This window comes from Cryptomeria japonica, chromosome 4 (assembly GCF_030272615.1).
Source record: "Cryptomeria japonica chromosome 4, Sugi_1.0, whole genome shotgun sequence".
Lineage (NCBI taxonomy): Eukaryota > Viridiplantae > Streptophyta > Pinopsida > Cupressales > Cupressaceae > Cryptomeria > Cryptomeria japonica.
The window spans coordinates 714,542,062-714,568,130 of record NC_081408.1 but is presented as its reverse complement, the minus strand read 5'-3'; positions in this window follow the sequence as shown (position 1 = coordinate 714,568,130).

Below are 26,069 nucleotides of genomic sequence, written 5' to 3'. Positions count from 1 at the left end.
CAAAATCTGGTGACCTTACCCAAAACATCAAATTATGAACCTCAAGTCAAACCTTCATGGTGAAGGGATACTGAGCATTGTGACTTCCATCAAGGGAAAGGACATAAGACAAGAAATTGTCACAGATTGAAAGATCTTATTCAGGATCTTATTGACCGAGGTGAAAACAAAATCAAAGGACATGACCCAAAGACAACAAACAATGATCATCTCATGTTTAAAAATCCACTTCCATCACAAGATCAAAGGGGTCCTTCCACTTCAAGGCAAAACATAGATACCACCAATTATACGCAAGCCACACATAATTACACTGTGAATCACCTATATGATGCCAGTGAACAAATTGCAACTATTACCATAAAAAATCCCAGCTCCACTTGCAATGTTGTTACATGCCGTGGTAAGATTACCATAAAAGTAGCTCCACAAGGCACCCCATCTATCCCAAAGTAGTATAACCTTGTGGAACAGTTAGACAAAACACTCGCACTGATATCTATCTTAGAGCTATTGCACCTATCTCCATCCCATAAAATAATCTTGGATCAAGCTCTCCAAGAGGCATCAGTCTCTGCAAACCTAAATACAAATCAGTTCCAAGCTATGGTTGGAAACCTAAGATCGTCACCTTGTCTCACTTTCTCTGAAAGTGACAACTCATCCTTCCAACAACCTCACAATGCCTCACTCCACATTGAAGGGTTTATAAACCAACATAGGATCAAGCGAGTCTTCATCGATAATGGAGCATGCCTCAATATCTGTACGCTGCAATTAGTCATAGCTTTGGGATATGCAATTGAATCAGTGGATCCCCGCAAGAAGATAACAATCAAAGCCTATGATGATGCAAAGCATTCATCCAAAGGAGCTGTTGTGCTACCAATCCGAGTGGGATGTGTGGTGAAACACATCACTTGTCAAGTTCTAGACCTTCCTCTATCATACAATTTGTTGTTAGAAAGACCTTGGATACATGCCATGCAAGCCATTCCATCCACCTACCATCAGTGTATCAAGTTCCTGCATAATGGTGTAGAAATCACAATCTTGGGCGATGCAAACCCCTTTGCATATTGTCATAATATAAGTCATCAACCAGAGATTACCATTCCCAATAATAGAGAAGCCATCTCATCCACATCATACGTAAGTCCAGCCTCTCTTTCCAGTTCAAACACCACTATACCCAAGCATGAGAAGCTCAAGATGAAAATAGCAGAGGAAGGTCCTGGGGAATACAATCTCAGCGAACTCTTTTGTGTTGCACAAATGCCCACTTCTCCTAGAACACATGGAAAAACTCAACAGTTACTTCAAATACCACTGGACAAGCCAACATGTACTTTGACGCCATTCATCCTTGGAAAGAGTCAAGAAGAAGAGACTAGAGATGAGGACTTAGCAGAATGGATCTATAAAGATCCCATCACCACTGATATTTCGCAAGCTAAGCTTCCCACAGATCAGTATGGAAAAGGCCTTCTCATTATGCAAAGAATGGGTTATGATGGTTAGAGTGCTTTGGGAGCTTGCAAGCAAGGACGACATGAACAGCTGCAGTCGGAATTAAAGCCCAAAGATAACACAGGACTAGGCTTTCAAAAGGAGATCTTTCCTAAAATCATATTCAAAGGGAAACCCAGCAAACCACTATATCAACCTATTACAAAGAGGTCAGCTTTGGTTATTTTAGTAGCACCATGCACCACACCAACTGCTCCATTAAGGCTAAAAATCCCAGCAAAACCATCTACTACACCCTTCATCCCACCAATCAAACCAATGATCCCATCAGTAGCAGCAATAACATCAATAGCACCATTAGCAGCAACAACTATATCAGAACCCACAACAGTATCTACCACACCAACAGTTCCAGTAGAAGAAGTAGAGTCAACACTACCAATACTCCTCGTATTGGATTCATTGATCCCCATAATCCTTCCTACAGCACCAATCATTTTATCTACAAAACTGATTACACTTGCAGTGTTTAACTCAAAGGACATCCCAGTATGGTATAGTAATCAGATACTGGAAAGTGACTCAAAGACTGACTTGCATGAATGGGAATTTGATTCCATCCAACTTAATACTTCAGATGAGGAAGACACATCACTACCTCCACCCCACAAAGACATCCCTGTTTATGGAGAAGCACAGATAAAGACCTCTTGGGTTCCTGAGCTGGAAACATCTTCCACAGACCCTACGTCACATCCTATGCCTGATTCTGACAGGGAGAGTACCATCAATGACCTCACCACAATGTCTCAACCCTCGCTGACACATTTAATGAACTTAACCTAATCGATGAGGTAATGCCCATTATCCATCCTGAACTCATTGAATGGAACCAACCTAATCCCCCATGTCTTGACCATTTCCAAAATGATGAGGCAATCATTGACTTTTTGGAACTACGAGATAACATACCAAGTGGGGATCGCAAAGCTAGATCTGTCATTGAACTTAATAGCACTGCATACTTCGGGGCGGATGCCAAACCTTTTAGCTGCAAAAATATAACAATAAAACATGGATCTTCTAGTGAAAACCACACTGTGGCACTGTTTGATCCCACAAAAGTAAAAAGAAAGAGCGTATCCAATGGTGAAAACCTCTTCGAGGTGCCGAAGGATGAAAGGTTTGACATTCTCCCTTCTAGTACACAACAGGAACAATCAACAATTCTCATCGAGGAAACCAAAAAATACAACATGGGGACTCTTGAAACTCCTCACCACATACATCTGGCATCTCTTTTAACTCCAGAGGAACAGCCTAAGTTTGTAGAAATCTTCCAGAAGTGCTAGATTAACTTTGCATGGTCATATGCAGACATGCCTGGGCTTGATCTTGATTTAGTCATGCATCACCTCACCATTGCAAAAGGAGCCAAACCTGTCAAGCAGAAGCTTCACAAGATGCATCCTCAGATTGCAGTACTAGTCAAAGTAGAACTTAAGAAACTCCTAGATGTTGGTTTTATTAGACCAATTGATTATGCAGATTGGATATCCAATATTGTGCCTATCGGCAAACCAAATGGGGGCATCCGTATCTATACTGACTTCAGAGATCTGAATAAAGAATGTCCTAAAGATGACTTCCCCCTACCAAACATCAACATAATAGTGGACTTAAGAGCATGACATGTCATGCTTTCTCTCATGGATGGATTTTTAGGGTACAACTAGATAAAGATCGCACCTAAGGATCAACATAAGATGGCCTTCACATGTCCACGGGGCACATACTGCTGGAATGTCATGCCTTTTGATCTAAAGAATGCAGGAGCGACCTATCAAAGAGAAATGACCACCATCTTTCATGACATGATGCATACCATAATGGAAGATTATGTTGATGACTTATTGGTAAAATCACTAACAAGAGAAGGTCATCTAGAAATATTAGAGAAAATCTTTGATAGACTAGAACAATATCATGTTTGACTCAACCCAAAGAAATGTGTCTTTGGAGTAACATCAGGGAAACTTCTAGGATACATTGTCTCAAGCAAAGGCATTGAGGTCGATCCAGCAAAGGTCAAGGAAATCATGGACATGCCACCACCAAAGAACATCAGTTAGCTAAGGATATTACAAGGGTGGCTATAGTCCATCTGAAGATTCATTGCACAGCTGGCAGATAAGTGTCACCCTTTTACACACCTACTACACAAAAATATCTGCTTTTCGTGGGATGCTAGATGCCAACAAGCATTCCAGATGCTTAAATATTATCTCATGAATACACCATTGTTGATCCCACCAGATCCAAGTAAGCCTCTACTACTCTATATATCAGCAACTAATACAACATTAGGAGTGCTATTGGCTCAACACAATGCAGAAGGCAAAGAATGTGCTATATACTACATCTCTCACACACTAGTTGGCTATGAACTCAATTACACACCTATTGAGTGAGCTTGCCTAGCAGTAATCTTGGTAGCCACTAAATTGAGGCACTATCTGTTAAAACACAAGGTACAGCTCATTGAAAAGATTGATCCACTCAAGTACTTACTTAGTAAAGCCGCATTGACTGGCCGCTTGGCCAAATGGGTGATGATTCTAAGTGAATTTGACATCGAGTATGTGGACCGTAAGGCTATCAAAGGGCAAATTATTATAGATCAGTTGGCCGATGCTCCCCTCATAGGTGATCATCCTCTCATTTCCAATTTTTCAGATGAAGAGATATTCATGATCACAACAACACAACCATGGAAACTATACTTTTATGGTTCATACACTAAGCATGGCTCGAGGGTTGGTATTCTATTTATCACACCTCAAGGTGACAGCATCCCGAAGTCTTACAAGCTCACATTTCCATGCACAAACAACATAGTTGAATATGAGTCCTTGATCACAAGACTCGGGCTATCCATACAATAAAAGTTACAAGAACTACAAAAATATGGTGACTCCCAACTGGTCATTCGACAAGCAACAGATGAATATCAGACCAAGGATGACAAACTCATGTTGTACAAACAAATGGTGGACAAATTAAAAACATCATTCACTACTATCACCTTTGAGCAGGTACCCAGAGATCAGAATCGAGTTGCTAATGCTATGACTACCATCACATCTCTCCTAGATCTTCCACAGAATTCAACACGCTACGAGTTCTTGATAGAACAGCTTTGGATTCCCGCTTATGATATCCCTGAATCTGAGATGATATGTCACCTTGTCAGTTCTGAATCCCCATGGTATGGTGAGTTCTACACCTACCTCCATGATCACACACTTCCTCTTAACCAACGTAAAACCTTCATTCGCCAAACCGCTCGTTATACAATTATTGTTGAAACCTTATACTGACGCAGTCTTGATGGTACTCTCCTTTGATGTCTGGAATAGGATGAGATAACAAAGGCCTTGGAAGAGGTACATGAAGGAATTTGTGGGACTCACTCAAGTGGCCCATCACTAGCCAAGAAGATCATACGCACTGGATACTATTGGCCATCTATGGAAAAAGACTCCTATTACTTTGTTAGAAAATGCAAAAAATACCAAGTTCATGGAGACCTGATACATGCACCAGCATAGGAATTGCAACCAATCACAACACCATGGCCTTTTTGTCAATGGGGACTTGACCTTGTGGGTAAAATCCATCCATCTTCATCCAACGGCCACAAGTTCATCATTACTGCCACTGAATACTTCACAAAGTGGATTGAAGTTGTTCCACTTACTCAAGTTACCGGCAAGCAGATCACCTCATTCATCCTTAATTACATCATCTACCAGTATGGTGTACCCATGTCTATCATCACAGATAATGGGCTTCCTTTCAAAAATCAAGATGTTTGTGAGCTTTGTGAGAAGTTTCACATCCAACACCGCTTTTCCACTCCCTATTACCCACAAGGCAATGGTCAGACCAAAGCATCAAACAAGAACATATTAAGAATCCTCAAGAAGACAGTCAATGATGTCGTTCATGATTGGCACGTTCAATTGAATCCAGCACTATGGGCATATAGAACTAGCATTTGAACCCTACAGGCACAACTCCCTACTCACTAGTCTATGGTGCAGAAGCTATCTTACCTATCGCGGTTGAGATATCATCTCTACGGGTTTCCTTGCATAATATCATAGATGATGAAGCATACCGAGTCTCACGTCTTCAAGACTTAGAACTACTTGATGAGAAACAACAAGCTGCATACAATCACCTCAAAGCCTATCAGCAGCACATGAGCAAAAGCTACAATCACTGAGTTAGACCTCATACATTTGAGGTAGGTGATCTTGTTCTACAAGAAAATCCTCATAACCAACCCAACCAAGAACATCAAGGAAATTTTGAATCAAACTGGCTGGGTCCATATGTTATCACTACTGTATTTGGGTCCGGGGCATATCAATTGGCTACTTCAAAAGGAGAACCGCTAGCAGGTCCAAACAACAGCATGCACCTCAAACAGTTTTATACCTAAAAAGTTGTACAGAGCATCAGGCTCCCATACATACCAGAAAAAAACCAAAAATATTCAGAAAAATGTCTTGAAGAAAATACAAAAAAAATCAAAATAGTAAAGAAAAATCATGCATCCAAATGGTGAAAAACCACTCCGGTGGCACCTTGTGTAAGTGCGATGGTGAAAACCTGGTAAACAGGTGCCACTTGTAAAGGCTATGGCTCCATTGTCTTTCAAACTTGTTGCGATCACAATCACATTCATCCACTCATCCATCCATCCAAACCATGGCTTGTTATTAATTTGCAATCAAGGATAATACTTCACGTGTCTCACATCCCGCTTTTTCATAGTCATGTCTAAACTGGGGGCAATGCCCTTAATTTGTTTGATGGAAGTGGATTATACATTATTTTTGTGATTCATTGAGTTCTTCATTCAAAATTATCTCACAAAATCCAAAAACATTCAAAACAATCATCAAAAATACCAAAAACATTCAAAATCACAAAAATCCAAAAACATTAGAAAACATCAAACAAAAACATGGCAACACCTTGTACATACTCATCTGAGTAGACACCAAACAAATATTATGCAATACTCAAATGATGATCACTTATCAAATCAACCAAACAATCAACATCAACACACCACTGTCTTAACAAGGATGCATCCTTCCTTACCAAAACAAAGACATGATAATATTTTCTTTGACAAGAAAATTCTGTTTAAGCTATCAAATACTTGGTTGATTTGTTAGTTATTTATTCATTTATATCAGGTTCCTATGCTACTCCGGGATATCCATAAGTGATTAGAGTGGTCAGGATGGTTCCTAAGCATTGTTTGTATGTCTTCTGTGAATTATTCCAATGAAGTTCTGGGGAATGTACTAATGGTGTCTACGTGGGAAGTTCACTAAGCTACATGATCTTATGCAAAATACAGTCATGGATCACTACGACTTGCTGACTACAGCGTATACCTCAACCATATAAGCATGAACCATTATGGAGGGTCCATATTATTTATTCTTTATTTATGTTGCTTTCTTGCAGGTACAATGCTCCATCCTTGGTTCCTACTGCCTCATCCAAGATTGATTCTACACATGGATCGTCATTTCATCTCATCTATATATATTGCATTCTGTTGCATTCCATCCATCCATACATTCATAATAGATGCATATCATGCATACATAGTAATGAAAATGGATACTCTATTTTCCTCTTCTTCCATAGGAATGCATCATAGGTCCTCCATTTCTTCTATCTAACATCAAACCCCCCCTCACCCTCCCCATCTTGGTAATTAGCATCACATAACCTACATCATTTCCCATCAACCCAATCAAGCAAGTTACTCTATCTACATAGGCACATCGACTCACACACACCTAGACTATCAACATATACTCTGATCAAGTATCTTCAGGTCTCAACAAGTAATCAATTATGGAAAACCTAAACTACAACAGACATTTATCCAAATTCAGACCATTGATTAAATAAATAAATTGTATTTGTTTAATTAAACCTTCTCTCACATTTAAATAAATTAATATTTATTTAAATCCCCCAAAATCCCATCTCTCACATTTAAATAAATTGGCATTTATTTAAATCACCTTTATCCTCCACCCACTTGCATTTTCCTACAAATGCAAGTTGCACAACTATTTTAAATAAATAAATTATTTATTTAAAATCTTATTTATCCTCACCCACTTGAAACCTTTAATGGTTTCCCTTAAAGTCTTCAAACTTAATGTCTTCCTTCTAGAGTCTTCTCAAGCCTTTAATGGTTTCCCTTAAAGTCTTCAAGCTTAATGGCTTCCTTCTAGAGTCTTCTTATGTCTTTAATGGTTTCCCTTAAAGTCTTCAAACTTAATGGCTTCCTTCTAGAGTCTTCTCAAGCCTTTAATAGTTTCCCTCAAAGTCTTCAAGCATTTAATGCCCTATCTTCCTTTTTCTCATGTAAATAAATTAAGATTTATTTAAATAAAATCCAAAATTCATATTCACATTTAAATAAATAAATATTTATTTAAATATCTATCCAAATGCAAATTACACCATTTAATTGAAATAAATGATTTTATTTCAGTTGAAAAACCCAAAATTCCTCCCACTTGCATTCTCCTACAAAATCCACTTGCATGCCTAAATCCCTTCTAGATTCTTCTAACTCCTTATAATTAGCCTAATCCTATCCTAATCATTGTCACATTCCTAAATAAAAGGAAGTCACTTCTCAAAAACTTCCAAAGTCTTCAATAACCATTAAAGGCTTTATGTCTTCAAATGGTTAACCTCTAAAGTCTTCCAAACCATTAAAGGCTCTTACATAACCATTTATGGTTAACTCACCTTTTAACTTTGGTTAGATACTTTCCTCTAACTTAACCATCCTTTTGACTCATGGGTCTCTTCAAAGCATTTATTTCTTTGACTAAGGTAACCATTTAACCCTTGCACATTCATTTATCCCTTGGATAAAAAGAATATCCATTAACCTAACCCTAACCCAACCCCCTAGGGTAACCATCATGTCCCCTCAAGAATTCAATGCTCCTTATCTGTCCTCTCAAGCCTCCTCATGGTGACACTTGTCAACATGGGATTGGGTTGAAAGTCTCACATGGATTGAATATCTTTCAATCCTAACCCTTGTTAAGATTGCTCAATCTTAACCCTTCATTTCCCAATTTCTTCTATAAATAGAACCCTTCTCCTCAAGCAAAGAAGGAAGCATTAGTGTATTGTTGTTATAATGGTATTAGCATAGAGCTTTTTCATAGCATCACTATCTACACTTGCATAGCATTTGTTTATCACATCCAACCATCTTGAATCTCCATATGGCATCCATGGCTAGTGCTAAAAGCTAAGAGATACACACATTTGGGACTTGGAGAGGGGAGAAACAAGGGAGAAGCATCACAAGGCATCATGGAGGCATCTTAGGGAGGCTCTTTTCCTTTCCTTTGTTTTGTTAAACTTATTTCATTCTTTTTTGAAATCTCTTTTGATATGTTTAGAATGGTTTTTAGTTCTTTGTTTTGGTTTTATGGTTGAAACTAACTTATTAACATTGAACTTTGTTGTTGCCTTGTCCCCATTTTTGTGACATCACCCTCTTATCAAATCAATGAATTTCCCACTAGAGATGAAGCATTAATGAGTTATGTTTTTCCTTCTCTTAAAGCCTGTCTTACCTATAAAGATACCTTGGAGAAATAATATGAAATTATTAACAATTTCTTTGATGCTCTCCCTTCTAAAGATGTATCTTTAGATATAAAATAACCTAATAAATTCAATACCATTCATGCTTCTAGTTATGAGAAGCCTAGACCTTAAAAACCTCCTAAGATCCTACAAGTTGCAAAATACATAAGTGAAAGAAGTAATATGGAAATGAAACTAGAACAAAAATATGGTTCTGAACTACATCAGTCATTTAATGCTTGTGCCAAAAATAAAGATCCCAATGTTCTTTTCACCTCCCTTCCTTTCCCCCCTCATTCTAAGAAACATGTTGATAGGGAACCTAATCTTGTTGGGAATCTTCACGATAACTAAGCTAGGATTTCCCTTTGGGACTTGATTGAAATTTAACCTTCATATCATAAGTTGATCCAAGAAGCCTTAAAAAGGGTGGTTCCTCATCCTTCTTCTAAACCAAATGATATCAAATTCTCACAAGATAATATACCTTCTATAGAGGTTAAAAATAGAGATGAACCCCTTACGATTACTCCTTGCATTAATGAACAAAAGATAAGAAGTACTTTAATTTATAATGGGTCAACTCTTAACATTTTTTTTGTTGACTTATAAGATAAATTGGGATTATTCTTCTATTAAACCTGATCCTCTTTGTGTGTGTGGCTTTCATAATGTTCCTAGAGAGTCACTTGGTATATTCATATTACCTATCAAATTAGGACCTGTGACTTTGCCTACTCCTATTCATTTCATGCCCAACCGTCTTAATTATAACCTTCTTCTAGGTAAACTATGGATTCATGATATGAAATAAATCCCTTCTACCCTTCATCACACTATCAAATTCATATATAACAATGAACTTTACATATTAAAGGCTGATTCCAATCTTTATAATTTCACTCATGATGAAGTGGGATATATTTCCCTCTTTAGTACTATGATTCCTTCAACAACACCATCTCCTATCAGTGATGCTTCTCTAGCAAGGAATTGGGGTACAAGATACTTTACACCGTCCTTAAATGGGTATAAGATCCCTCAATTTAAGAATGAAGCCTTCACAAATCCTTTTGTGTCTTTTGTCCAAGCTTCTAAACCAATTTCCACTTCTCCTTCCAACGTATATCTTGATAATGATAAGGGTTCTTTAGATTTTGATACTAGGAATGAACCCTGTCCTCTAGACATTTTAGCATGTACACATGGATAAAAGGGACATGGTTTAGGATGTGTGCAATAAAGTCTTGAACATCATGAAAAATCAAAATTTTCTAATGAAAAGCTACGTTTCCAACCTCTTCCTTTGTAAACATCCCCTCCTCCATTGTCTAGTGGATTTACATCTTCTCATTCCCATATGACATCCCAACAAGCTAATGTCTTGTCCAATCCTCTACATGACAATTACATCTTACTTCTATGCTATAAACTTAATTCTGGTACCTAGGGACTAAGGTGCCTAGCATCCCTGTCCCTAGATTCCTTGGTCCTCCTCAAGATCGAGGTGCCTAGCACTCTATTCCTTAGGACCAAGGTGCCAAACACCCTAGTCCTCCCGGTTCAAGTCCAAAATTTTACCATCCCTTCAAGACTATTGTAAAATCAAGATTCTCAATTTGCTACTTTGAAGACATAAGAATAACATTAAAGTAACAGGTGATGATGGGTGGCATATTTTCGCGATCATTTCAAATAACACTCAAGTTCCTATTATTTTTCTCCTCACTATGTGACATTCTTATATTTCCTATTGGGTGCTCATTGCCATTCATGTTAATAAAATTTTAGGTGCAACCATACTTATTAAGCAACATAATAGTTCATTTAGTCTTGTCTCAATGCTTGGGGGGCAAGAATATTGTCCTATCTTCTTTCGTGCTTCTTTCACGGTTTTACTATTTCCTTTAGAGGTTGTATTTTTCATACTTTGATGTCCTTTCTTGTATGGAATTGTATATCACCTATGATTAATCTCTCCTTAAGGGAGTTTATGATCCTTCTTCTAATTCTCTCTTTCTCTTTCTCTTTCTCTTTGAAGATTACCTCTTATTTAGAGTTGCAGTTAACATATATCAATGTCTTTTCTTGCATTAGATGTCCATTCATGTGAGTATATTGTGCATTTTCATATGTTTAATCTCTCCTTAGAGGTCGTGTAGTTATTTTCATTTTCTTTATGCTCGGAGGGGAATGATATTTCTCTTATCCTTTCTAAGGATCCACTTTTCCTTTGTTGAATGGTGTTTGATTATGATTTGATATCATTCCTTGTGTGAATTTGTGGTTTGCTCAAGGATTGTCTCTCTTATGCAAGAGGTTAAAGTCCTTGCTTACAACCTCCTCTTCAGTTGGCAATGTACATCTATTATACACTTACCTCTCTCATTGGGTCAAAAGTCTATCAGCCTTCCTCAAGAAAATCTTTCACCTAACAATAGGAGGAAGGTATGATTTCTTTTTCTCCTTCCTTTATTTTGGTAGAAGAGGTTATATTTGTTCAAGAAACTCCTCTTGGAGGTAGATGTCTTTTGAGTGAAGATCTCTTCTCTTCCAAGGATCACGTTTACACTTGTGGAAAGATATCTCTTTTTCAACTATCTTATCCTTTCTTATAAGAGTATTCCCTCTTTATCTTGGATTTATGAAATTTGTGCCTAAAGGATATCTCCTTGGTGTTGAAGGTTGGTATCCTTATTTCTAGCTTCCTTAAGACATAAACATAATGCTATGATGACATATTAAGGGGGGACACCCATATCACTCCCTTTGTACCATATTGTACTATACTTTTGCATATCATTTTTGCATGTCTTAAACAAGGTGTTCATTCTCAAAACCAAATGAAACAAACTCTTACAGGAGATGCTTCACACTCGAAACTAGATGCAGCATTTGATATATGTCCTAGATGAGGTTACACATCACCTGAACCAGAGGAAAAAAACTCTTACATGGGATGTCCTCAAAACCAGGCATGTATCTATCATTCACCATTTGGAATTTGTGTTTACATTACACATCTTAAATAGGTTGATGCACTCTCAAAAATGGGGTTCTATATACTTGAAACCAGACATCACTTGCACACACACATGAGGATGAGTGGAACTAGTAGAACATGACTAGATTATTCCTACTTTCCTCCCCAACATGGATCACCTAGATGCAAACATCTAGGGGCAAGGTATATATGTTCTCTCTCATCAATCTTCTCATAGATCACCTAGAAAGACACTTCTAGTGTGTATTTGTGCTCTCTTTTCTTCCTCTCATGAACTCATAGCTTTGCAATTAATAGTTCATGAATGATGCATGCTTTTCTCTTTTATGTGATCACTTGTGTTCTTGAGGTGGCATTTTTCAAGAATAAAATTAGTGGTTGAGACATTTTGATTATCGCAGTCTCTTCAGCTAGTGGACTTGAGGTCTTGTTTTTAGTACTCACCCCTTGTGTTATGTGTCCTTGCATATGATTGTGAGTTAAGATCCTAAGATTGGAGGCTTGGCTCCTCTTATCTCTTTGTGATTTTGCTCCTATTTTCTCTTCTCTCTTGTCTTTCTACTTTACCAAGAGTATGATTGTAATCTCATACTCCACTAAAGTGGGGGCTAAATGTAGCATCATAAATTGTACACCCTTAATTGGGTGGCACAATTCCGCACTTAGGTTAGCACCCACCTTAGTGTGTTGCATCTTGCATTGTAAATTCCCTTTAATCATTTAATTAATTAATTTAATTAAATCTAAGGCCCTCTTTCATCCTTCTACACATCATAAAATTGGGCCCTTAATCCTAAGTGTGCCCCTTTTTACTTTATTCTTTCAATTAATTCATTCATTAAAGCTCTAATTATGTCCTATTTCAACCTTCAAGGCCTAATTTTGCATATCTAAACACATTGAATCGACGCATCCACCTGGGATTGAATTTATAATCACGATACCTCGCATCCCTAAAAATTTGGAAAAAAAAGTTGATCAGACCATAGTGATTCACCATGGTCCCAACTTTTTCTCCCTGAATTTCAGGATCACATTTTGGCGGTATTATAATGTTTAAATCCAACTTGGTGCAAAATTATATCATTTCTAGGTCAGCCTATGATCAAAAACAAATTTAGGGTTTCATACATATAGCCTTTTTTTCCTCATTAGAGGGATCCAACAACTCTAGCAATTAAAAGAGCCTCTTGTAAAGTGAAAGTGTGGGTTATGTGAAATCTTCAATAGAAAATCAAGCATTCATCAAGTCCACGTCAACCATTTTGGAGAAAATTACATCATTCATTTGCAAGCATGTGTGTATGATTAGGGTTTTTCCATGTTATGTCATTCCATACAACATATGTGATTACATTAAGAGAAGAAAAGCATCATTATCATTCATTATATATCTGAGGTATACCTTTCAATCATTTATTTTAAGTATTTAAAATATTCCATTCAAGGTTAATTCCTAAACGAGGGTTTGACTTCGACAAACCCCTATTGCCAACATATTTCTCCTTCTTTATGTATGCAGGAATCAGGTACAGAGTTGCGATCTTCAAAATAAGATTTATCTACAAAGACAAATCAAGCCTTTTCAGTGTACAAAAAAGTACGAGGACCAAGACGCCCACCACCATCATCCCAAAATTTTTGGGGCTTTTTCAAAGATCAGGTCTGAATCTACATATATTGCTTAGATCCATGTGCATGTAAAAATTTGACAACTTTAGCTCACTGTTTTTGCATTTTTACCTTCATTTTCAACACTTGACCTAATTTCAACAATTCAACTCACAAAAGAGGGCAAACAAATTCACACCCCCTTGAATCCAATTAATTTTCAGTCCTTATCATTATTGATTTGGGATTGGATCTATTGGATTCATCCCTCTTTTGAATGTAATGGTAAATTAGTGGTTTTCATACATCTAATGGTAGAAACCCTAATTTTTCACCATTACAGTATGTAATAGCATGAAAAACACATGAACATGAAACAATCCCTAATTTCATAGATATGCTCGCACAAGATTCATGTAATTTTACTCCACAATGCTTGAATGATGAATATGTAGACTTGGAAATATCTGAAAATTCTTGATGATAAATGTTTCACGGATGAATTAATACTATAATTGATATTCTAGGTCAAAATGAATTGATAGGATGTCATTATATAGGGTTCCCTAGGTAAATTAGGGCCCCTTTGAGAGGGGCCATGGTGTTTCATGCCCTGGTCCATGATAAGCCAAAATAATGGCTCCATTTTGTCAAATTTTGTCATAAAAATATTGCTTTGGTCATATGTTTGGACAATGTTTAGGTCATAGAACTCCCTTGGTTGATGTCTTTTTAGTATTATTGGATCTAATTTATCCTAGACCTAAGTTTGTTATCTGATGATCTTTATATAGTAATACTATGAAAAATATCTGAATTAATCTTAAAATATGGTTTAATTTATGTTATGTTAGCATCAATGGATACACATGCTTTTGTTCACATTAACACCATGATGTAGGGTTAGCTAAGATGAGAGGATGACTAAGCCTGTTGTTAAAGAGATACATCATCATGTTGATGGATGCAAACCCAGTCAAAGTGGATCGGCATCGAAGGAACTCATAACCAATTGAATTCTTCTTTAGCAGAGCGATTAGGGGAGCATTTATGATTGTTCCTAATGAAACATAAATCTAGGAAAGAAGATTGTGCTATATTTTCTCAATAGTAGGACAATTATTTGTTCTACATTTAAGTGTTGACTTCTTCTTTTGATATAATAAATCCTTTGGGATGTGACCTGATCAGTTGGAAGTTTGTTATGTTTTTATTAATATAGGTCTATATCTCCTCGTAGGGCGAGACAGAGTGACCATAGAGTTAGTAGTATACTAGTTTCCAGACTTATGTATACTAAAATCTGTAGACGTCTAAAAATGGTCAACGCTTGCGGAGTCTTACTTTAACATTCGTGCATTGCCTTATTTTAGGGTTTTTGCATTGCATTAACATTTCTTCTATGTTGCGCACTTGGTCTTTATCATTTGCGAGCATCGAGTTCTTCTTCTGCATTCCTCATTTTTCTCACTATTGAATTTGGTCTTGTCGATAACAATCTTCAGTTATGATTTTGGTCGATCTTATCTTGTCGCATCAATGTGCGTGCTCATTTATCATCATTTTGGACATCGTCAATCCTAATCAATGATAGAATTATGGTTTTGACCTCTTGTCAATCTTGTCATTTTGCGATCAATTTGTCATCGATCCTTGTCCTCTTGTTAATTTTGTCATTTTGTGATCGATTTGTCATCGATCCTTGTCCTCTTGTCAATTTTGTCATTTTGCGATCGATTTGTCATCGATCCTTTTCCTCTTGTCAATCTTGTCATTTTGCATTTGATTTGTCATCAATCATTGTCCTCGTCAATCTCATCATTTTGTGATCGATTCATCATCGATCCTTGTCCTTTTCAATCATGTCAATTTGGATCAATTAGTCATTGTTCCTCGTCAATTGGCACCTATCAATTTGATCTCCTTGTCCATCTTGGTCAATTTGTCATTGATTTTGTCAACCAATTTTAATCATTTATCAACATTGGTCCTTTGTCAGACAGAATCATGATCAAATCAACCCTACATCAATTATCTTTTGTCAAGACCTAATTGTCATCCTTGCATTTCTAATTCATTTTCTAGGGTTTTATGATTTGATCATTAAATCCTTTTCTTCTTCTTGGTGGGTTAAATAAATCTATTTATTTAGTCCTAGGTCTCTTTCATGAATTAATTAATGGATGAAAACCTATTAATTAATTCACCTAATTTCTATTTCATCTTTTTCCTCAATTTTCCAATTTACTAATTTCTCCTAATTCCTAATTTCTATTTCTCCTCTTTTTCCCCTAATTTTCTCCTATGTTTATGCTTCCATTTGTTGCAATCATGGAGGCTATTTTCTCTCTTCCCTTTTGTCATGGGAATGACATTTTAATTTTATCATAATTTGTCATAATTGTCAATCAATCAATCTTGCATGTCAATTTTGTCATAATTTGTCAATCAATCAATCTTGCATAGAAAATGTCAATTTTGTCATAATTTGTCATATTTGTCATTCTTGATTTGAAATTTCCTTTCAAATCTCTTCATGCTAATCTTGTCATCTCTCCAATTTGTCTATAAATTGGATGATTTTCTTCAATCAAAAGAAAAAAATCAACCACACTTCTAGTATCCTCACACTATCAGAATCAATATTGCTTCATGCTTTTGCACTTGTAGGTGAGATCCACACAAATCTACTATTTGGAGGAGAAAGAAGAACAATGGAGAATTATGGAGGAGATATTCATGTTTGTAATGGTCTGCATTTGGTTTGATTATCTTGTCTTCATATCTCTATTGAGTGTAATTAGGATTTCTTATCATTGCAATCTAGTTTTTGTGGTTGAGCTAGTCTAATATCTATTGCATTGATGAATTCCAAATTCCTGATCTACATTTTCTGGTGAACCCGATGTGAACTAACCCCTGAACCATGTTTTTGAGTACTTTTGAGCTGATTTGCAGGTGAAAAACTCAAGAAACAGGGTGACTCAGAGCTTTCTAGACCCTTCTACACCTGTGTCAAAGAGATTTCTGCCTATGTCAAGGCATCTTGTACCTGTGTCAAAGAGATCTACGCCTGTGTCAAAGAGATCTGCGCCTGTGTCAAGGCATTATGCACCTGTGTCAAGGCATTATGCACCTGTGTTGAGACATTTTGTGCCTGTGTAAGGCCAGAAATAGAGGTGAAACCAGTGTTTTTACTTGCAAATTACTTTGTTTTCATTCTGTTCTTATATTCTGGTTTTTCTTTGGTACTGATTCTCTGTGCAGCACCTTGGCATTACGTGTGACAAAGACTAAAAATGAAACTACTAACAAATCTTATGCGAGACGTGGTCAAAGACTTTTATTAAAACATCTTGCATGTGATTTTTAAAGTAGTTGCACATTTAATTTCTTAAAGATTAATGAACACCATGCATGCTTTGTTTTCTTTTAGTTTAATTGCATGTTTTAACCCTTAGAATGGGGCCTGCCTCCCGATTTACCTGGCACTTCGCACAGGCATTGGTGAGAGGGAATGACCCAAAGTGGTGATGGGCTAAAGCCAAGCTCTTCCGAACCACTCTAAATAACTGTGGATGCAATGAAAGTTGTAGACAATGGGTGCTGGAATGGTATTGTGATGATTTATTCGCTGGATCAATACCCACCCGAACAAATGCTCTTACTAGAATCTCTTATTTTTAGATGCCAAAATCCTTCTATCTGTTGGCTCAGGCATTGTGATATGTGCATGCTGAAGACACCTCTCATGTACTCCTTAGTTAGAGATAGCAAGTTCTTGGGAAGTGATGCCCCTTGAACTCGAAGTTTGGTATGCCTGAGAAGTGAGTGCACTGTAAGGGGGAGCCAATGCTACCAAGCGTCTAGCTATCTGGCTGAGTGTTGTATTTTGATTAGAAGATTCAACAAACATTGCCCTTGCCAGCCATAGGATTTGTTGTGAATGTGCTTGATTGTCTTGAGTCAAAGTCAAACAAACATTTTGTCTTCTGTGATTCTCAAAAGTTAAATCAAAAACAAACTTTCAAAAGTGCTCATAATCAACTTGGGTTTTCAAAATCAACAACCTTCAATTCAAAACAAAATCCAAACAAAAGTCCAAATTCGTCCAAGTATTCATCCAACATTTGAACATGGCTTGTCAAAACATTGAATATCTTTGTTTCAAAATTCATGTCACTTTAGGCTAGGTTTTGCATAGTCCAACTTAGGTCCTAGGGCATATTGTCATCTCACTTCATTTTAGTCCATTTCATTGCAAGCATCCTCATTTTTCACTTAGGTTCAAAATCATTTCCCTAAGTTTGTATTTCATTGTCATATCCAAGCTAGATTTCCATTTAGGTGGCATTCGTGCATTATCCTTGTCATGCTAAAATTAGGTCTTGTCTAGGTTGCATTTTGCATATTCCAAGTCATTGGTCTTCGCATATCCTTATCATTGTATTGTCATCTTGTCTTGGCTTCATCTTGTCATATCATAACCTTAGATCATTTTCATGTCATATCCTAAGTCATTGTCATAATCATTGCCTTCTTGCATTTAGTCTCAAAAATTTGGTTTGTCAAACTTAAAAAAATCAAAACTTTGGATGATACCCTAAGTTGTTGTTAAGGAGTCTTGACTTTGTCTAAGATTTGTCCTTTCATTAATATCATTTTTGTCAAACCTAGCTTAGTATCCAAGCATATAGGTGAGACATTGTCAATTTGTCCTATTGTCATTTGGTCCTTTGTCCTTTAAGGTCTTGGCTTCATTTCAACTTCCCAAGGTTGAGTCTTTAGGTTTGCATTCCAAAAAGTTTGTCAAAATCTTGAAAAACAACAAAAACATTTAGTTGCATTGTCATCCTTTTAGGTTGCATTTGTCAATCCCATTAGTTGCATTGCATAGTGACATGTTTGTTGAAATGAGGTCTCAACCTTTTTACGAAGCCATGTCATCACAATTGAGAAATCAATCATGTCAATCCAATCTCTACATGTCTCAGAACTTGGATCAAACTTATCATGATGATGTAAATGTCCAAATACAAAAACTAGAGGAAAAACTAGCTCAAGAAAAGGACATTTTGGAACAAAAAGTGAAAAACATTGAGAAGAATAGATCACAAATATCCAAAACATTTAAAAAATTTCAAGGTCCAAACCCAAATTTGAGCCAATTGATGTAAAAGCTCTTATTGAACGATCAGACATACCAGCTCTCATCTCTCAAATAGAGATGATGAAACAATTTGAAAGAACAAGCACAAATTTCAATCAAGTCCCAAATCAAAATTCATTTGGTCAAATTTCATTCAATCAAATCTTGAATCAACAACATATCCAATAGACACAACCAATGGTCCAACATATACAACCAACACAACCAATGGTGGAATATCAACAAGTTCAACCAACATATCAATGTCAACAACCACAACCAAACATTCAAAAACAAAACTTGCAACATGCACCAAGCCAAATTTTGAACATGTCAAACCAATTTGATCAACATCTAGTTCAAAATCAAAACATGACATCAAACCAGAACCAACTCCTTTCCAAACAAGTTCAAATTCCAGATACAACCATGTCAAAACCTCGAAAGAAAGGTGGCTTTATTGCAAGGATCTTAAGCAAACTACCAAGTGAGTTCTTTGAGGAAGATCAAGATAATACAATTATGTCTAGCAATGCCTCACCCCCCCGCAAGCAAATGGACTCTCTAGTGGCATCTATCCCTACACCTTTAGAAGTTTCACAAGAACCTTCCATATTGTCCTCATCAAACAATACACCCAAGGATGAAATTATCCAAGGGCTATCCATAGGTGATTGCCAAGATAATCCAATTCATGATGCACATCCTTGTCATGTTTCAGAAATACAAGACCCAATGCCACCATGCACTTTATTGCCATTACCTATTTTAGAGGACCCCATTCGAAGTCCCTCTTCCTCATGTTCAAGCATTGATTCCTTGCCAGAATCCATCACAAATGTTCAAAGTGCATTTCCTTCATGCCAAAACATCGATCCCTTGTCAGAATCCCCCATGCATATCCAAAGTTCAACCTCATGTCAAGAGGATAATTTAGAGCATGAAGAAATGAGTCCTAAAGAAAATCAAGATCAAGATCCTGAAACCTTATCATCCCATCCAATTGTTGACCAGGACTCCATGTTCCCAGACACTCACGATGATTCCCCTATTCTTGTCCATCCTATCCAAAGTCCTATTGACACTCCATTCCCCAAGCAAGATCAAGATATCCTAGTCCATCCAATCCCAAATGATCCCCTTCCATTTCATGAAAAAAATGTCCTTTCAAATCCCATTGGCATTCCACTTCCTAAGAAAGATCAAGATATCCCTTCCATCCTTTCCGATGATCCCATTAAAAGTCCAGAGAAAAGCAACTTTAAAGAAGATTCTAATGATCTTCCTCATTGTCAAGATCAAATTATTCCTTTAAATCCTCCACAAGATCCTTTTGTTCCTCCATCTCCTTGTCTTAATCCTCCATATACACTCCAAGATCATATTTCTTTTGATGATCCCATTATTTCTCCCATTCCATCTCTTGAAGAGCCTATCATTGAACCATGTCCACTACACAATCCTAGTCCCCCTCATGATCCTAATCCCCTTCATGATTCTAACATGTCAGTGCAAGATGTTCATGAACCCTTGACATGCATAATGGGTTCTTCCACTTTGGTGCAATCCAATCCACTTCAAGATCTCATTATTTCTCTCATATCATATCCACCTCATAATGGACTCGTGTCTTCTTCCCAAAGAAAAGAGTATCCTACAAGTCAAGATATTCATAAAGGCAAAGGAGTAGATCTCCATAAGAAAGAACCCCTCCATATCAAAGAAGATCTTAAGGGTCATGTCTACACAACTCACTCTCAAGACGTTGGTATCCCTCCATCAAAATCAAAACATACACCTTCCCCATCATACCTTCCATCCATCTTAGGTCCTTATATCCCTTCATCCTCTATGCAAGGTCAGAAAAGGCACACATCCTTGAGTAAATTTCATCAATCCAAAATAAGTCCATTTTGTTCATATCCATCCATGCATTCCTTTCCCCCTCCAAGCAATTTGGATGCCAAGCATAGAAGTCACAAGTCTAAAAATCCACATGTATTCAAGGATCAACATGACCAATATAATCGACATGTCAAAACAAAGAACAATATGATCTATAAAGAAAAAGAAATATCCAAAAGGCCACAAAGGCCCACTGAGAAAAATAAAGCAAAGTCAAAATATATATGGGTTCCTAAATCCCTTGTGTTGGCAATGCACTCCAAGGAACCACAAAGGCATGAAAAATCAAAAACCATGTGGATCCCTAAGCGGCTCCTTGAAGCACAAAAGCCTAAAGAAACATCCAACTTGGCATCAAAAATTGATATTCCTCTATCCAACCCTCTCAAATTTGTTCCTCCACTGCCTTCTTCATCCATTTTGGGCCCTTATGTCCCACAATCCCAAGCTATTCCTCCATCCAAATCTCACAATCTGAGACCCATTTTTCCTCCATCAGTCCATCACCCCTCAAGGAATGTGCCAATGTTGATCTTGCCTTCATTTCCATCCACTGAATCTCAATTCTTCCAATACCCTATCCATTATCCAATGCATATTTTTCATCCTTCGATCCCTTTGATCCAATCCTTTACATAAATCCTTGCCTTAATTTCATCTCTTTTTCCATGTCCTTATCCTACCAGTGTCTTTGAGCATACTTTTAAAGGTCATGGTCCACTTTTTTTTTTTTTCAAGGCTACTATCCAAACAATAGTATGCTTGAGTCCTTCTTCCATCCCCTATCATGTGTCCATCTTCTATTGAAAAAGTCAAAATCAAAAAAAAAAGTGAGGAAAGAAAAAAAAAGAAAAGAAAAAAAACATAACGCAAAAAATAATTCGTCCACTGGTGAAAACCTGGCAAATAGGTGCCTTGGGCAAGTACCATGATGAAAACTTGGCAAACAGGTGTCATGCATAATCTATGAACTTCTTACACACCACACTTTGGGGCAGGTTTCCTCCTTCATATCCTATTGCCCTTCATTATCCTATCGAACCCCTGTCATTACCCTCCATTGTCCTATTGTCCCTCATATCCAGTTTCCCCTTTTCCACATTTGATCTTGACAAGGCTGAGGATCATCATGAGCATCATGCATCTTGTTTGTAGCTTTCAGTCTATCATAGCTTTTGGTCATTTATTCATTTCCTTATTATAACCTTTCATCCATAATCCCTAGCTTATTGCAACTTTCTGCGACTATCCCTTAACCTAACCCGACCTTTAGTCCATGTCCCTTATCCATTCTTGGTCTTTCTTATCCTATCCATATCTTATCACTATCCATACACTCTTTTTCATTCCTTGATCTTGATCTGACATAAGGACGCAACATTTAAACATAGTTTCAAAAACCTCTTGACATGTCCCTCATGCCATGTCACTGCTTTACATTGTCATATCCAGTCTCTTGTTCCATCATGCAATATCCCTTGAAAATTGCATCCGCGTTGTCTCCATGATAAAAGGCCTTTGTCTTCCCTCTATCCACCAACATTTCAGAAAGCCTATTTATTCACCTGTCATATTCCTTGCCTTGCTAGACACTAGGGGCAAAATCATAAAAATTGAAAAATGTCCTGAAATAATTTAAAAAAAACATTCAAAAAATGTCCTTAAAAAAATCCCTAAAAATCATATAATGTCCTGAACAAATCCCTAAAAAGTCAAATAAAGTCCTGAAAAATGAACAAAAAAAATTTTCAAAACATCAAAATCCAAAAAAAAATTCTTTGGCATTTTGCATTTTGTCAATAAATGGTCCCCTTTGTGCATAGACAGCTCACTGAGCATACATCCAACGACAATCTATCAAACATTGTGCTTTAATGAAATCATGCATTAACGAGATAAACTATTCGACCAAGCAAGCATTCAACCTGATCACAGTTGTCACATCAATCAAAATAGCATCAACATCAATATCATTTGTCCTTGCCACTAGTATCATGGGTCTTATACAGGGTGTGGTATACTTGAAACCAGACTGTGTCCTGTCTTTGACGGGGTAGCGCATTCCCTAAAACCAAACAGCATGATCATTCTTGTTTTCCACTTTTGACAATGACGATCAGACTCTTTGTTTGACTTGGTCGAATTTGTGCATCTTATCTTTTTACTGATTTATCTTTGGCTTTGATCATGTTCCTATGTTTCTCGATGATGTCACTGAGTGATTTAGAGTGACCGGGACGGTTCATGGTCCCTTTCCTTGTTTGTTGTTTGTGGAATTTTTGTCACAAACTAGGGCAACTATATCATTGGGTGTCTGTGATAAGTACATTTGCTTTGTGAATTCCGCACATACCTCGACCCTTGATGTATGCACCCTAGGATGCTTCACTCATTCCTTGTGTGCGATGTGTCTATCTTTTGCAAAAGGGGTTGCGTTCTAGCTCTGGCCTTCAATGCCATGATGCTCTGCATCCGCTTTGCTACATTAAATAAAGGTTCTCACCTACTTATGTGCATTTGCGAAAGCAATTTTTCCTTCATCTCTAACTGTCCTCTGTCTAATTTCTTCTTACTAACATTTCTTCCATCAGTCTTGGCAGTCCGTTCAGTCTAGTTCTCTGATCTCGAACCTATCATCTTCTGTCATTCTTATCAATCAATTGGCCTCTTTTCTAGATTTTTCTGGCCAATTCCTCGAGGGGGAATGCATATGTCATTGTTATTGTCTAGGGCATTTTCATTATTGTTCTTTGAAACAACGCTTAGAATCGCATTGTCTCAAAGAGGGGCAAAATGTAGACTTCTAAAAATGGTCAACGCTTGCGGAGTCATACTTTAACATTCACGCATTGCCTTATTTTAGGGTTTTTGCATTGCATTAACATTTCTTTTGTGTTGCGCACTTGGTCTTTATCATTTGTGAGCATCAAGTCCTTCTTCTGCATTCCTCATTTTTCTCACTTTCGAATTTGGTCTTGTCGATAACAATCTTCAGTTATGATTTTGGTCGATCTTATCCTATCGCATCAATGTGCGTGCTCATTTATCATCATTTTGGACATCGTCAATCCTAATTGATGATAGAATTAGGGTTTTGTCCTCTTGTCAATCTTGTCATTTTGTGATCGATTTGTCATCGATCCTTGTCCTCTTGTCAATTTTGTCATTTTGCGATCGATTTGTCATCGATCCTTGTCCTCTTGTCAATTTTGTCATTTTGTGATCGATTTGTCATCGATCCTTGTCCTCTTGTCAATCTTGTCATTTTGCATTTGATTTGTTATCGATCATTGTCCTCGTCAATCTCATCATTTTGCGATTGATTCATCATCGATCCTTGTCCTTTTCAATCATGTCAATTTGGATCAATTAGTCATTGTTCCTCGTCAATTGGCGCCTATCAATTTGATCTCCTTGTCCATCTTGGTCAATTTGTCATTGATTTTTGTCAACCAATTTTAATCATTTATCAACACTGGTCCTTTGTCAGTCAGAATCATGATCAAATCAACCCTACATCATCTTTTGTCAAGACCTAATTGTCGTCCTTGCATTTCTAATTCATTTTCTAGGGTTTTATGATTTGATTATTAAATCCTTTTCTTCTTCTCGGTGGGTTAAATAAATCTATTTATTTAGTCCTAGGTCCCTTCCATGAATTAATTAATGGATGAAAACCTATTAATTAATTCACCTAATTTCTATTTCATCTTTTTCCTCAATTTTCCAATTTACTAATTTCTCCTAATTCCTAATTTCTATTTCTCCTATTTTTCCCCTAATTTTCTCCTATGTTTATGCTTCCATTTGTTGCAATCATGGAGGCTATTTTCTCTCTTCCCTTTTGTCATGGGAATGACATTTTAATTTTGTCATAATTTGTCATAATTTGTCAATCAATCAATCTTGCATGTCAATTTTGTCATAATTTATCATATTTGTCATTCTTGATTTGAAATTTCCTTTCAAATCTCTTCATGCTAATCTTGTCATCTCTCCAATTTGTCTATAAATTGGATGATTTTCTTCAATCAAAAGAAAAAAATCAACCACGCTTCTAGTATCCTCGCGCTATCAAAATCAGTCTTGCTTCATGCTTTTGAACTTGTAGGTGAGATTCACACAAATCCGCTATTTGGAGGAGAAAGAAGAACAATGGAGAATTATGGAGGAGATATTCGCATTTGTAATGGTTTGCATTTGGTTTGATTATCTTGTCTTCATATCTCTATTGAGTGTAATTAGGATTTCTTATCATTGCAATCTAGTTTTTGTGGTTGAGCTAGTCTAATATCTATTGCTTTGATGTTTTCCCAAATTCCTATCTACAAAATCAATTTGAAATAAATAAGAATATGGTATTCTGAGCTTATCAATTGTTATCTGAAGTTTGGAAATACTCACTCAAGGGGGCCCACTTGGTGAGTAGTTCTTGTACATTTGTTAGTTAATTTTCATTTTGTTATAGTTGTTGTTTTGATATTTGACCATTCCTGCAGCCACTGGAAACAGTTTTCGTGTTTGTTCCTGTAGCCAAAGCAGTCAGAGTAGTCCCTGTCCGCTAATCATTACATTGTTATTAATAGTAGTTGCTTAAGTTGCTTTAAAATTGTGAGTTTTTATAAATTGTTGTCATTATGTTTCTGCATATTCTTTGCCAACCCATTTCAAGTTCACAACCCTGGTTGATAAAGTAAATTAACCTTTGCCAAAAGAGAGGTAGTTTCTCAGTAAGGATGTCCAATCCTTGAGTTGAGGTTTCAGAACTTAGTTACTATTCCAATAGTAAGTACCAACATTTTTTGCGCTATTGTCGAGGATGGTGCCAAAGTAAGAACCTGTCGTAGCCATCAATTTTAAGTCTTTTCGTATGTTTTAGGTTTAAAATTAGTTGTTACAATTCATTCATAAAATTTGCATGCATAGAAGAAGAAGAATAGATGCATTAGGAATATTTATTTCCTCATATTTTTCCCTTTAAGTAAGCCCAAATCAAGCCCCAGATATAAATCCTTTTGCTAAAGTTTTTGTGGAATCGAGAAACCAAGGTGTTTTTGATTTATCAAAAGGAGACCTTGATTTCTTAAACGAACCCTCTGAATAGAATATTTTATCTCTAGTTCCTTATCAACCACAAATGGTAGCTCCTAGTGGAGGAGGTCCACCACCTCCTAATCCCACCTTTGAATTCCCTATTCATGA